Source organism: Ooceraea biroi, chromosome 11 (assembly GCF_003672135.1).
Source record: "Ooceraea biroi isolate clonal line C1 chromosome 11, Obir_v5.4, whole genome shotgun sequence".
NCBI lineage: Eukaryota > Metazoa > Arthropoda > Insecta > Hymenoptera > Formicidae > Ooceraea > Ooceraea biroi.
Genome location: NC_039516.1, coordinates 12,668,980 through 12,681,940, shown reverse-complemented (window position 1 = coordinate 12,681,940; position 12,961 = coordinate 12,668,980). Strand labels below are relative to the sequence as shown.

The window sequence follows — 12,961 nt, the reverse complement described above, 5'->3', positions numbered from 1 at the left end:
GAGAGGAGAAAAAAGGAAACGAGGAAAAAAGGGACGAGGTGCTTCCAGGGTCTCGTGCCACCTACGGCGTACCGGTGGCTCTCGCTTGCTTATTACGCGACCGAGTCGGTCTCCCTTCCTCCTCTCTTTCTCGCTCGCCTTTTCCCTCTTTCACTCTGTCTCTTCCTCTTTTAGTTCCCTCGCGTTTTCGCCTGACGGCGAAAGTTTCGTCCCCCAATGCGGACTCGCCGCGCTGAATTCATCCGCGAATCCCTCGGATTCTACCTCGCCTCGGCAGCGGAGAAAGTGCAGCGGTGCGTCGGAGGATGAACGAAAGCGGGGTAGAAGATTGAGGCAGGGAGGAAAAGAAAGAGAGAGAGAAAAGGAGAAAGACAGGAGATGAATACGTACGTCTAACGAAGAACGGGGGTGGATGAGGCGGCCCGCTGAGAGACAAAAGGGCGACGAGCGTTCGAGGATGCAAGAGAGAGAGAGAGAGAGAGAGAGAGAGAGAGAGAGAGTGATAGTGAGAGAGAAAGAGAGAAAGAGGGAGAAAGAGAGCTCTCCGAGAGATTCGACGGGCGGGTCGAAGTCTCGACAGAGCGATAGAAGCGACGTGCGCGCAGAGCGCAGAAGCGGGGGTGAAATGCGGGACCCGGGTCAGTAGTTGCCCGTCCGCCGGCGGGAAATATCGGCGAGAGCATGTGGGCGGGGGTGGTCGGTCGGTCGGTCGGTCGGTCGCTCGCTCGCTCACTCGAGATGGGATGAGACCCGCAGGGGGATGGGGGGATACTTAAGCGCGACCGTGCGCGCGCGGAGTGGCGGCTCGTGGCGGCAGGCGAGGGGGCGGAAAACGGCTGCGACTGGGGAATGAGGCGAGATGTGGCGCGGCTCGACTCGACTCGGCGCGGCGGACGCGCTGCGGAGGCGCGTGGGATGGGGCACGCGATGGCGCACTCGGTGAGACCGACAGGGGGCGAGACGAAGGGTGGGATCGGGGGAGAGAAGCGGAAGGTAGGTTATAGCGAGGCGGCAGCGTGAGCGAGCGGATGGGGTGGTGAGGTCCGGGGGCGACGGGACGGAAGCCAGCAGCCTCCGCTTGCGAGCGACGACGTTTCCGACCGTTTCACGCTACGGGTGGCCGCGAAGTGACGGATACCCTCCTGTGCAGGGACGGACGCATCGACGTGCACACGTGATTAATAAAGTTCAATGTTAATTAACGTAATTAGTATGTTTCCACGTGGACGGCGTGCAATTATTGCGGATTAATAAGCACGCCCCCTGTATCGAAGCGAGAAATCGCACCAAAACGAGACACGATATCTACCGGGTACATCGAATTTTCCCACGATTTTCCTTTTACCTTTCTAGAAAATCTTAAAAAAAAAATTGTAAAATTATTTCAGATTGGAAAACTACATTTAGTGTACAAAATAAATCGAATAATAAACCAATAATTTTTAACGCAATGGACACGTAAATCGGATAAAATTACAATGATAACAATAAACAGAAATAACTAACAACGATTGATGATAAATGGATTTGAAATTCCAAGTGTTTAGAAGAGAATTTATAATTTACTATAATATACTGAATTGTGTAATAAATAACTTTGGATAAAATTGAATCGATACACAATTAACGCTGCTCTAGTTGCAACGATTTTATTCACTATCTGTCGAATCGTTGCGTACACGGTTAATCCGTTGATTTGAAAAATTTGTTGAAAAATCCGAAATTATATATTGCGCAATCTAATACATTGCATTATAATATATCCTGTGTAACATATCCCTCTATTTCTCAATAGAACTCGTCAACACCCTCGCACCCCTAATTAGGACCTCCACTCTAGGCACTCCGCCCTTGTCCCTAATACGTCGTCGCACGTGTGGCAAGGGATCATTGTCCGAAGGGGATGCAACTTGAAGGGTGGTCCACGGCGTACTCGCACCGAGAGATCCAACGGATCGTCGGGGTGCAGCAGCAGGCCGGACATCGAGCGGTCTAATCCCCGCTGCCCCGACAAACACTTCGCCGGCGAAGCTCGGTAGGCCACCCTTGACGTTGTTAACGTCGACGCGGGTGCCAGCGGGAGTGTGGTGGCACACGGGGGGGGGGGGTGGCATCAAGCGAGGCACGATGGTTCTGACAGCCGCAGATGGCACTTGCCGGCTTGTTTGTCATAAAATCTCCCTCGGGCTCGAGTCGCCATCAGCGCCGACCCATAGTTGGCTCGCTCGAGCACCCTCGTGCACTATAGTCCTCGCGGGGGCGACGAAACGGGGGCGAGAAAAATGTCGCCGCGATTGCGTGGGCGAGCCTGTCTGGCACGAGGGAGAGAGAACGGCTTTCTATATGCGGTTTTTTCCACTGCGCACCTTATCGCGCGTGATTATGAGAAATTGTCGCCGTTGCGTGGAGGCGTTAAAATTGGTGTGGGTCGAACAATACTCATCTCGCAAGGAAGTCGTCGTCTACAAAATTTGAAATAAATCTTGAAAAGAGAAATACGTTGAACGATTTGTTCGTTTCAACGGTAATGCAATCCACATTGTGCGTGGACGGATCGCACTATGCCGCAAAATGCTAGGAAGAAGCTTTTGTGGCATGTTCTATCGGAGCTGTCTTCAGTTTCGAAAAAATTATGAATCCACATTCATTGTTTGCAAAATGACGGATTCAAGCGAGCATCGCGCTGGCCGCGGGCGAATAAATACCGCGTATGCGACACGTTTACCACGCTGATGTTTTTCCCCCAGATACCGTACGTTCCCGTCGCGAAGGAGAGATATGTGGCAAGTGGAGCGACGCCGGAGGTGATCGATATAACGTTCATGTGACATGTGTGCACGCCGCGTTGTCAACGTCCACCGATAGCGAGTGCCGGCCGCGAGGAAGCTTCGCGCTCGCGTGGGCAACATTTACGTCAATGTCCATATCAGAAACAATGCTCCAACCCGTCTGCGGTCTACCCTCGCGCTCAACCCCCGCCCCCGCCCCTCGTGCGGGAATTTAATGATAACGTTGAAATAAAACGTCACCACACACCACCCGCTGCTCGCCTTTCCACCATCTGCGCCGATCTTCGCGATACCGAGCGCGTCACCGAGAAAATGTCGCGCGCCGCTAATGTAAAAATGCTGTTCGCGTAATTGACGTAGAGGAAAAGATTCTCTCTCTTTCTCTCTCTTTCTCTCTCTTGTATAGGAGATTCCGCAAAACTTTTTGGAGTTTCCTCATAATAAATCAATCCTGCTTCCAGTCTGCAGGTGTCAGACGTTGCGAGATCTCGACCAGAAGGCGATGGAAATTAAATAACCGTTGCATGAAATTGCCGCGCGTGAAACATGCCGCTATTTGTCGTCGTAATGGTAAACACTTCAACTGTCATAAAAAAAACTTTTCGCACGCCTCATAACGACACGACAATGCGGCACTAAATTAATTCTGACTGAGTGAGGTAAGACCATTAAGATCGCATTTTACAACCGTTACCTTTACATCCCGCGCACTAGCACGGAGCTAATCAATTCCGTTACACGCGAATAATTGACATCCCACGCTCGAGCCACCCCCGATCAGCAGATCGCCGACGAAGATAAACTCCAAAAAAAGAAAGAGACGACCGAGTTTGCGGCGTTCAGATCCAGACGCGACACTAAGATAATCGATAATTAAGATTTATATAACTTTCTACAGAGTTCGATCACAGCACAGTATATCTTATCATCAATGATTATTAATAAACACGAAGAACAAAAATCTCCTTCAAGAAGGTGAATAAAATCTGATACATCAGAGAGAAGATACAAAGTATGATGCGATTTTATCATCAGAAAGAAATTTTATTTCTCATGAGAATTCGTGCGACAAATCGACCTTCGTCTTACGACAGCTTCAAACGAACCCCGATCATCAAAAATAACGCGCGTCCGCCGTCAATCTGAATCGTTTCACCTCCTCGCGGGAACGAGCGTCGCGACGGAGTTTCCGCCGTCGCGGCACGCGGTTGCGCGCAAAAGTCGCTCTCTCGGAGCCGACGGCGCTCGTAATTTCAGCGAGAATAGAACGAGGTCGTGAACCAGACGTCGGACGGCAGAAAGAGCGGGCGAGCGAACGAGAGTGCGAGATCGGAAAGGAGAAACGAGGAGATCGAGTTGATGCGCGAGAGCGACGAAGATAAAGACGGAGGGAAAGAGAATAGGTGGACGAATAGAGAAGGGAGGAGCTTAGAGAGAGAGAGCTTCGTTACGAAATCATTTTGTCGGCGGTGCAATGGATCGATCGCAGCCATTTTGCATGCGGACCCCGAAGCACTCGCGCTCAATGATTAATCCCCATGCCACGGCGTTCGCGCTCGCTGGAGGAGCTCTATATCGGCGAGCGCGGAACGAATCTCGGTTTTTAAAGCTCGGATCATTCACGTCCGGGATCTCCGCGACTTTGATGCGATCATAACGAGAACAAGGAGGATATCCTCCTCGTTCGCACAAACCGATGATGGATTGTCACTCTTTATGCTGAGACGATTAAGCATTATCCTACCATAATCGTGCACTGATCTCTTCTGAGACTTATGAGAATTGCGAGGATTCGTGAAACACTTCTTTTCTCATGACGTTCGATAGCTCGCAGTCTCGAGAAAATTCCTCTTCTCTTCCGGCAATTACGAGATGAATTTTTTACGGCAATATTTTAAGATACATATTGCGTCTGAAGTATTACTTTCTCGCGTTAATTTTTCCACTTATATATTCACAATAAAGCCATATATTCTATGCTTGGAATCGATTAGCGATATTGAATGACACTCGTGATAATCAGTGATCATCGTACCGCAAATAGAGAGAGAGAGTTTTCGTTATCAACGCGTGATATTTCCGACTACGCCGCAAAGTTCGAATTTCACCTGGGTTAATATCAAATCGATTTCCAGTTTACAAAAGTCGGGACCACAACTCGGGTCAGCCATGTTATTTCGTTGGCCGACTGGCCGGATCAAACATCGCGTAATCATGTATTTTACAAAATGAACGTTGTAATTCGAATATCGTACTTCCGGCTAATTCTGGCGCATTACCGTTTCCTAAAAAACGGATCGATACAGCGCCCACGTAATTATCATCGGCCGACGGATAATGACTATTAGATGTTGATAGACGCATGGTAATGCTTTATTACACATTTTGTCCAGTTAATAATAGAATAAAACGTTAAGTCTGATGTTATATTCATATATTCCGCGCTAAATCTAAATCAATATTGCATTTGACGCAATGCACAACGGAGAACGAAGGAAGATACTCGCTAAACAGACAATGAAATCGCTAAATCGAGAGCAGTCTTAACGTTCACAAAAATAAAATGGAAACGGCAGCAGCGACGGAGTCGGGACAAAACGCTGTCGCAGCGAGCATTGTAACCCGCGCTGATCCATTGTAATCGGAACTACGTGTAAAAGGCGAAAAACGAAACATCGCGGAAGCCGGATGCGAAAATTTCGGCCGCGCCGCGTTAAACTCCGGATAACGTTGGCGCACACGTATATACACATACCGCGCACGAAAAAATATACATCGCAACCGCGATGGCGATGGTTAAACTAGCGTCCGAGCTATTTCCAGCTCCAGGATAATTCAGAAACGATCGATGTCCCGACATTGACTCGGCCGTCCGTCTTCTCGATCGATTTCCGGTAAACGGGGGACGCCGCGGGACGAGCGGGAAAAAGATGACGGCACCCCTCGAGGAGACATCGAGGAGTAATGCGATTTACGTCATTTAATCTCGGCGTCGCGCATTTCCGACCCCGCCGTGAGCGGCTGCGAATATTTACGCCGTTATCGAGCGAGCCACGATCGCTTCGCGGCGCGCTCTAATTCCACGCCCGGCTAATCCTCCGATCACTCCACCCTCCTTCCCACCCACCCCGGCCGTCGCTCGTAGTGATGAATTTGAAACTGCGGGGCTCCCAGATCGAACGTTCATCATCGCGTTGCTCTTATAGATAACATTACCGCCGATATTTGCCTCGACCTCGAACGCGCAAGCTACAAGTTCCGGGGAAATGCTTTTAGCGTTCTTACCCTTGCCTACCCTGGTAATTTCGTTCTCCATTCGATAGCAAAGCTTTACGGGTTCGTTCGCGGGTGGTTGCCGCGCAATTTCGTCGCGTCGATAGCTCGCGCAACGCTGACGACGCGACGCACGTTCAAATAATAACCCGCTCCACGAATCCGAGAATAGCGCAGGGCGAGAACAGGGCGCGCAACATTTTTCCCGTAAATGTACGGCTTACGCCGCGTGCCGCTCTCTCGTCGGAATATTTTTTTGTGTTCATTCGTCCACGAAGTAAAAGCTCGCGGTACGTGCGTGCGCGAGTACGCGATATCGATACATATCCCGAAGAATTTACAGGAGCCACCGGCGAGGTCGTACCCGTTCCGCTTGCTCCCGCAGAATTTTATATATTTTTTCTTTTTTTGTGTGGCCCCAGCGCGACCCCGTCGCAGCGCGCGATCGCGAGGTAAAATATAAATCCTCGGGGAAGGGCGCAAAAAAAACGCGCCCGTGACGACGGATAAGCGATCGCTCGTTCGTTCTCTCGCTCTCATATCGATACTGTCGAACGGTTCGAACCATATATATGCGCGGTCGCCTGTGTTTTCCATTGACACAAATATCCGCCGAAGCAATGTCGGGGGTGACAGGGAAGCGCAATAGCGGATTCGATAAACGATCCAAGCGATAGTTTGAAGAAACGTGATATTTGATGTTAAATGCATTTTGATTGATCCGATATGTGAAAAATTAAGCACTTTTTGAATTATGAGTCTAGGGTTTGAAACAGTTTGAAGAAATCCGTGCATAACAGATATAATTTAAAAAATCGAGAAAATCAGAAGATGCAGAGTTTGACTTGAAGGTGACTATTTACCCTTCTGATTAATTGCATTAAAATTGCCTGTGATTGTCTTATTTTTCCTATGATCTAGAAGAAAGGGTGTAGAGTCTAATTGTGCCAACAGTTGAACAATATTGTTAGAATCGAAACTCGAAGACCGTTACTATTCGAAGTGAGACGATGTTCCGTCTAACCTCGGACAGGACTCGAGGACTCGTCCAGGTAATTCTCCGATTCCTGCAACGACTTCGCCTTCCGTGCACCTCCGTAATCCGCCTGCATCCGCGTCGCTATGGTATATATCTACACGGTTCCCCTAACTACCCTCCTGTCTTTCTTTTATCTTCGGCCGAGTCGTTACGGATTATCGTTCTCGCTGAGCTATTTTCCGGTCGTTCGGACAGAATCGAGATGCTTGAACGATGGAGGCAACAGAATCCGGCTGTGATAAATGCACTCCACATTAATCGATACGCGATTGTTACGAAGAAAGGGATGCCTAACTCATGAAATATAAGTAGCAACGACTCCTGTGAACAATGCTACGTCTCTTTGATTCATAATAAATAATTAATTATAATGAAATTATTTCTTCTAGAATTTCTAATATCTCAAATCTTATTGCCTCAGATTTAATATAAAATTACATTATAAATTAAAAGCCAAATCTACGCTCTATAAGGATTTCCAGACTATAGTTACAAAGTTTCTTGCCTCGCGAAAATTTTATCAAAATTGGAGCAACATTACATTTATTACACAATAATTTGTCAAAATTTGATTCTTGTAATAGATATGGAAGTACTGTGTAAAGCCGTGCATTCGAGAATGTTGCTAAGCGATAGGAGCCGAGTCATCGCGGATTGTTCTGATTTTCCGCTGTCACGCATGCACATACACGTGCCATAGGCGAGGGCACGTAGCGTCGATCGCACGTGCTAAGTACACCGGAAGCCCTTGGTGGCCCCTCTCGAAGGACCACGAAGTCCCCGTCGTCAACGAGAGAAAGAGAAAAAGAGAGAGGGAGAAAGATATCCTGCGGGACGGATTCACCGAGCGAGCGCATCAGATATTTGCAATTCCAAGTCCCTTCCACCCTATCGAGGAACGGGCGATGGTAAGGGACGTGTGTAATTCGATCAGTCTACGTCACAGGACGATTTTCTCCGTTCTTTTTCCTGCGGCAGCTGCGTTTCCGAATCTGAGAGACTCAAGAACACGCTAAAAGGAAAGCCTAGGACGACTTGGGGAATCGGGGTAAAAGAAGATGGAGTCGTTGGAAGAGAAGGTGATGGACCATGGATGCGGAAGAGAAAGGGTGGAGGAAGATCGAAAAGGCGTGTGTGCAGTGTGTGACAGAATTAAAAATTTTGAGAAAAATGTGGGAAAAAATGACTGTTATTAAATAGATGCGGATAACGCACGTCAAAATATATCTATATATCAATCTTGAATTAACAAGAGCGTGACGAAATCACAAGTTTTTATCCTTGAGGAAGAAAAGTTCGCAAAGTGATAAAAAATTCCAATGGCTTTGTTGTGGTACTTTTGCATATTTTGACAGAAAGAAATATTTTTTATCGCACATAATCGCTTTTTTAATTATTCAATCTTGTTTTTAATTTCCTTAATTCCTTTGATCTGCAACTTTTAATGTGATATGTTAAATTGCACATTGACTTTTGTTTGAATCAAACGTTTTACTTTCTACAACCTTCAAAAAACATAAAATTCTTTATTTGCAAGACTGAAAAGTGGTTCTCACGCAAAGTCCAACAGATTGCGAGATTTAAAAACAGTTTCTATTTTATTCCTCTCTTGATAGCGCAATAAAGCCTGTCGATCGGCTAGTCATTGTTTTTCTTCGGTTTGCCCGCACAGCAAGACACATTTACGTAAACATTCAAGGAATCAGATAGACAATCAGATAGCTATTAATATCAATGGATGTTATTCAGAAGAGGTTTATCTTTAAATTTCTCGATTTTCTAGTTAAATTTAATAGCGTTAACAAACTTTTTTTCGCGAACACCCGTTACAAGCGCGTGGCTCACGCGCTGCACTTTAAAGAGGACGTACGCTTAAGGGTGAGAAGACGAAATTATAGAATCGTCGTCATTGTTGCGTGAAACCTTGTGTTCAGAGATATTATGTAGAGCATCCCGATACATTTATAATATTACTTAAAAAATAATTTTAATTTCTAAGAAACTTTTCAAGTCGTCCAAGAGTTATACTTTTTACATAGTTTTATAATTTGTATTAATTGTCTCACGACGATTAAGAACATTAATCGAAGCCAAGTGGCATCATGGCAAAAAGGCGACTTTTAGAGAAACTAAAAGTCACGATCTTTTACAGTTTCACCATTTTCAATGAAAAGGTTTCAATGGTAAACAAAGGCTGAAATCTAATAAAGACATAAAATAACATTACACCTAGGGATCAAATAACGAGCGCTCGTTATAATCCATCGTCGGGGTTGTAAAAAAAATATTTCTCCCGGCGCGTTATCGACTTTTCTTCATCAACCACGCAATCTTCTGCGAACGACACGGAACGGCGCGATATCTTCGAAATTGGCGATTTCTAACGACTAGAGGGGCCAATCGACCGATCGTAACATCAAGAAAACGGCGGTCAGTCTGATCAGACACTTGGTATGCGGACAAGTGCAAGGAGATGTTCAGCGAATATTCAGATTGCAGCACCGTTATTCGAATCCAAGGTTCGTTATAAAAATGTCAGATTGTTAATTTACGACTGTTTGTGTCAAATAAAGTACTGCTTTAAATTAAAGTAGCTAATGTCAAACAAGAGCGTATCGAACAAATGTTGTTGAATCCCATTTGATATTGCGGAAATTAAGACACGAGTTGGAACAAGTGGACAATTAAAAAATTATAAACATTATGTTCAATTAAGTTTTTTATGCAGGGTGATAGAAATGCAAGGGACGTCATTTCTCGTTTAGTTGCAAGAGGATTTTGCTTGTAACACGATGAAGAAAGAGCCACGAGAGAACTGGGGATTTTTTTGGGATCCAAAGTCGTATCTGCTCGAAGCGTGGAGCCACCGATTCACAGAATCGACACGATTTGCAAAGTCGAGCAGCCGAACGACTGCACTTCTGCCGAATCGTAAAATCGCACGACTCGCAATCGCGTCGAGACGCAGTCGAGAGTCACGTAGCATCGATTCCTGCCTCCTGCATTCCACTGCTCTCCCTCCACCATCCCCTCATCTACATCGGGAATGTTACAACAGGGGCGGGGAATTTTTCATGGAAAAAAGCGTCTCCCTCCCCGATCGCCGTTCGTAATATATTCGTGCTCCCTCGTCACGCGGTCCACCCCCAACCCAATCCCGGAGTTCCACTTGGACGGATCGGTCGTGGTAGAAATGAAGGGGGTGGGTGGCGATGGGTCGGGGACCGACGGAGTGCAGCGGTGATCAGCGAGCGAACGGCGGCAGAGGGATGAGACGACGACTGGGGTCGCAGGGGGAAAAGGGGCGAGAGGAGGGAGACAAGCACACCGACCCGCTGGACTCTGACTGCTCCATTTCCGCCTCCGAGTCATCGCCACCCCCCATCCCCACCAACGTCTGGATATTATAATAATTATAATAATATTTATTTCTTTATTAATCCTTTGTTGTATGATTTATTAATATATAAGCACAATATCGCATATCTTATTTTTCAAGAAACGTTTATCATTTTTGTAAAACTTTTTTTAAAAGAATTTTATAATATTATTTTAAAAAGGTAATGATATTTTAATTGTTAGAGAAAGTGCAAGGGGTGTAAAATATTTATATACTTTTACCAAACATAATTTCTACCTGGGTACGTATGTTTTGCAGACGCACGAGGTTCGCTAAGAGGACACACAGGGAGGAATGAAGGACCGGAGAGTCCGTAGGATTGCTGACGGGGGAAGGAAGGGGATTGGGTCGAGCTTCGGGGCAATCTGCAGATACCTCGGCTGTGCCTGATTGCGTCGCTACCTCTCTAATTACACGGCAACCTGCGACGATACTCGACCCGACTGCCTGAAACGAGGCGGTTCGTGGACCTTCGCCTTCGTGGCTGTTGTTGGGAGGTTGGTGAAGAAAGGGACGAGCGGTGGGGCGGCGACAGAGCGGCAGTGTCGGATGATAGCACGAGCCACCACCGTTGCCAGCACACTGAGGGTGAGTCGCATTTTGCTTCGCAAACGTCGACGGAGTGGCGATACCCCGCGTCGATTTCTTCTTGTTATCGGAGACGTTCCTGCGATATCATCATTACTTGCAAAATTCGCGAAAGTGTGTGCACGATAAGCTTTAAAATGAGTAATGATGTGTTAAGACATACGAGTGAGGCGCGGTTTTCCTTCGTAAAGGATGTTTCATAAACGCGATCTTTGGTGGACAATTTTTTTCGACGATGATTTGATGGCATAACATATTTTCTAAAAAATTTGTAATTTTTTAATGAAACAGTAGAGAAATATTAGAGAAACGTTTTTCAAGAGAAGCGTCGTCAAATTACGCATTACAACATTACTTTAAGAATGCGCGAAGAGATGCTGCTGAATTCGGACACACCGAGTAGATTTCGGAGCCGGCGTCGCCGGTTTTAATACGGTTATAATCGACGAGGGGGTTGGCGTATCTCGGGGGCAAATAGAGCCTCGCTTCCTCCGCAGCCCTTCGTTCGTCCGCACCCACCTTCCTCTCACCAACTCTCAGAGAGGAAGACGACCGCCTCGTGGAGTCAGGAAATTGCGACTACGCGATCTCCCACCCTCACTTCCACGCCAACGTCACCCCTTTCTGGTTTCGATCTCGGCTTTCTCCGTCGCCTTCAGATTTCTGAAGAATTTTTTAATACAAAATAAAAAAGTTGAAAAATATCCAAAACTTGTTTCACGTCCACGGACGTATTTATGTAACGAAAGGGAATTTATTACTTGAAGAGCGCTTCCATTCATACCAGTTTCAAGCTAAATATAGTTCTAAGGTGCTTGCGCAAAAAATTGTCGCGACAGCCACCTTCACGCAGCTTAGTAAGCTCCAGGATAATTAACCGGTCGAAAGGCGTGTGATTGATAACGAGGCGCGAAGAGGCGCGAATTAATTAACGAACGTGGCCGGAATGAAAAAGAGGGCGAAGGAAGAAAGAGCACGTCGGCGTCGCGTAGCGAATCGGCGCGGCGATGCGCGTTCCGCGGGGCACGCAATGGAATTTACATAATAAACATAATAATAATAACGCGACGATAATGGGTTAATACGCGGGCAAACGCACGGCCCGGTTATCCCCCGCATATAATTAACTTCATCGGCGGCGGTATCCTAATTACCACGCCTCGAATAATATTTGTTGATAATGAACATTATTATTGCGTATCGCCGATCCGGTCTCCGACGTCGGTTGTGCCCGTTGCACAGTTGCCGTGTAAATAATTCAGTTAATATTTCTTCGCCTGCTAATATTTTTTCCGTCGGCAGCGCACGCGGATGATTTGTTTGCTCGTTTGTGCTGTACGACCAATTAATAGAAGCTTTCCGATTACCGATTTAATTTGTGATGAATCTGTTAACGTGCGGAAAATCGCGCTTCTACATCTCATCGAGCGTTTCCCACAAGCGTGATTTACCGAACACATCAGAAACTTTGAATCCACAAAAGAGACGACCATGGTGATGGCGGAGTACTTGCGTGAGTCCTCAAGACCCTAACTGTTTCTAGCGTATTATTGGGCAGAACAAATAAAACAATCGATAGCCAAAACTGCAGCGTCGTTGTCCTTTCCTTCCTGCCCTCTGCCACTCTTGCTCGCCTGCATATCCTTAGACGCGGAGACTTTTTAGATTTTACTTTTCTGCTACACAATTAAAATATTATTACCTTTTTAAAATAATATTATAAAATTCTTTAAAAAAAAGTTTTACAAAAATGATAAACGTTTCTTGAAAAATAAGATATGCGATATTGTGCTTATATATTAATAAATCATACAACAAAGGATTAATAAAGAAATAAATATTATTATAATTATTATAATAAATAATTATTGC

The 12,961-nt window shown here is 46.2% G+C and overlaps 1 long non-coding RNA gene across 1 annotated transcript; it reads left to right on the top strand.

Annotated features, from left to right (window-relative positions):
* Nucleotides 1-817: 817 nt before the first annotated feature.
* LOC105275297 lies at nt 818-12,669 on the top strand. Its single transcript, XR_893218.3, has 2 exons — nt 818-2,035; nt 10,760-12,669. It is a non-coding gene; the product is annotated as an uncharacterized LOC105275297 (long non-coding RNA).
* The last annotated feature ends 292 nt before the right edge of the window (nt 12,670-12,961 follow it).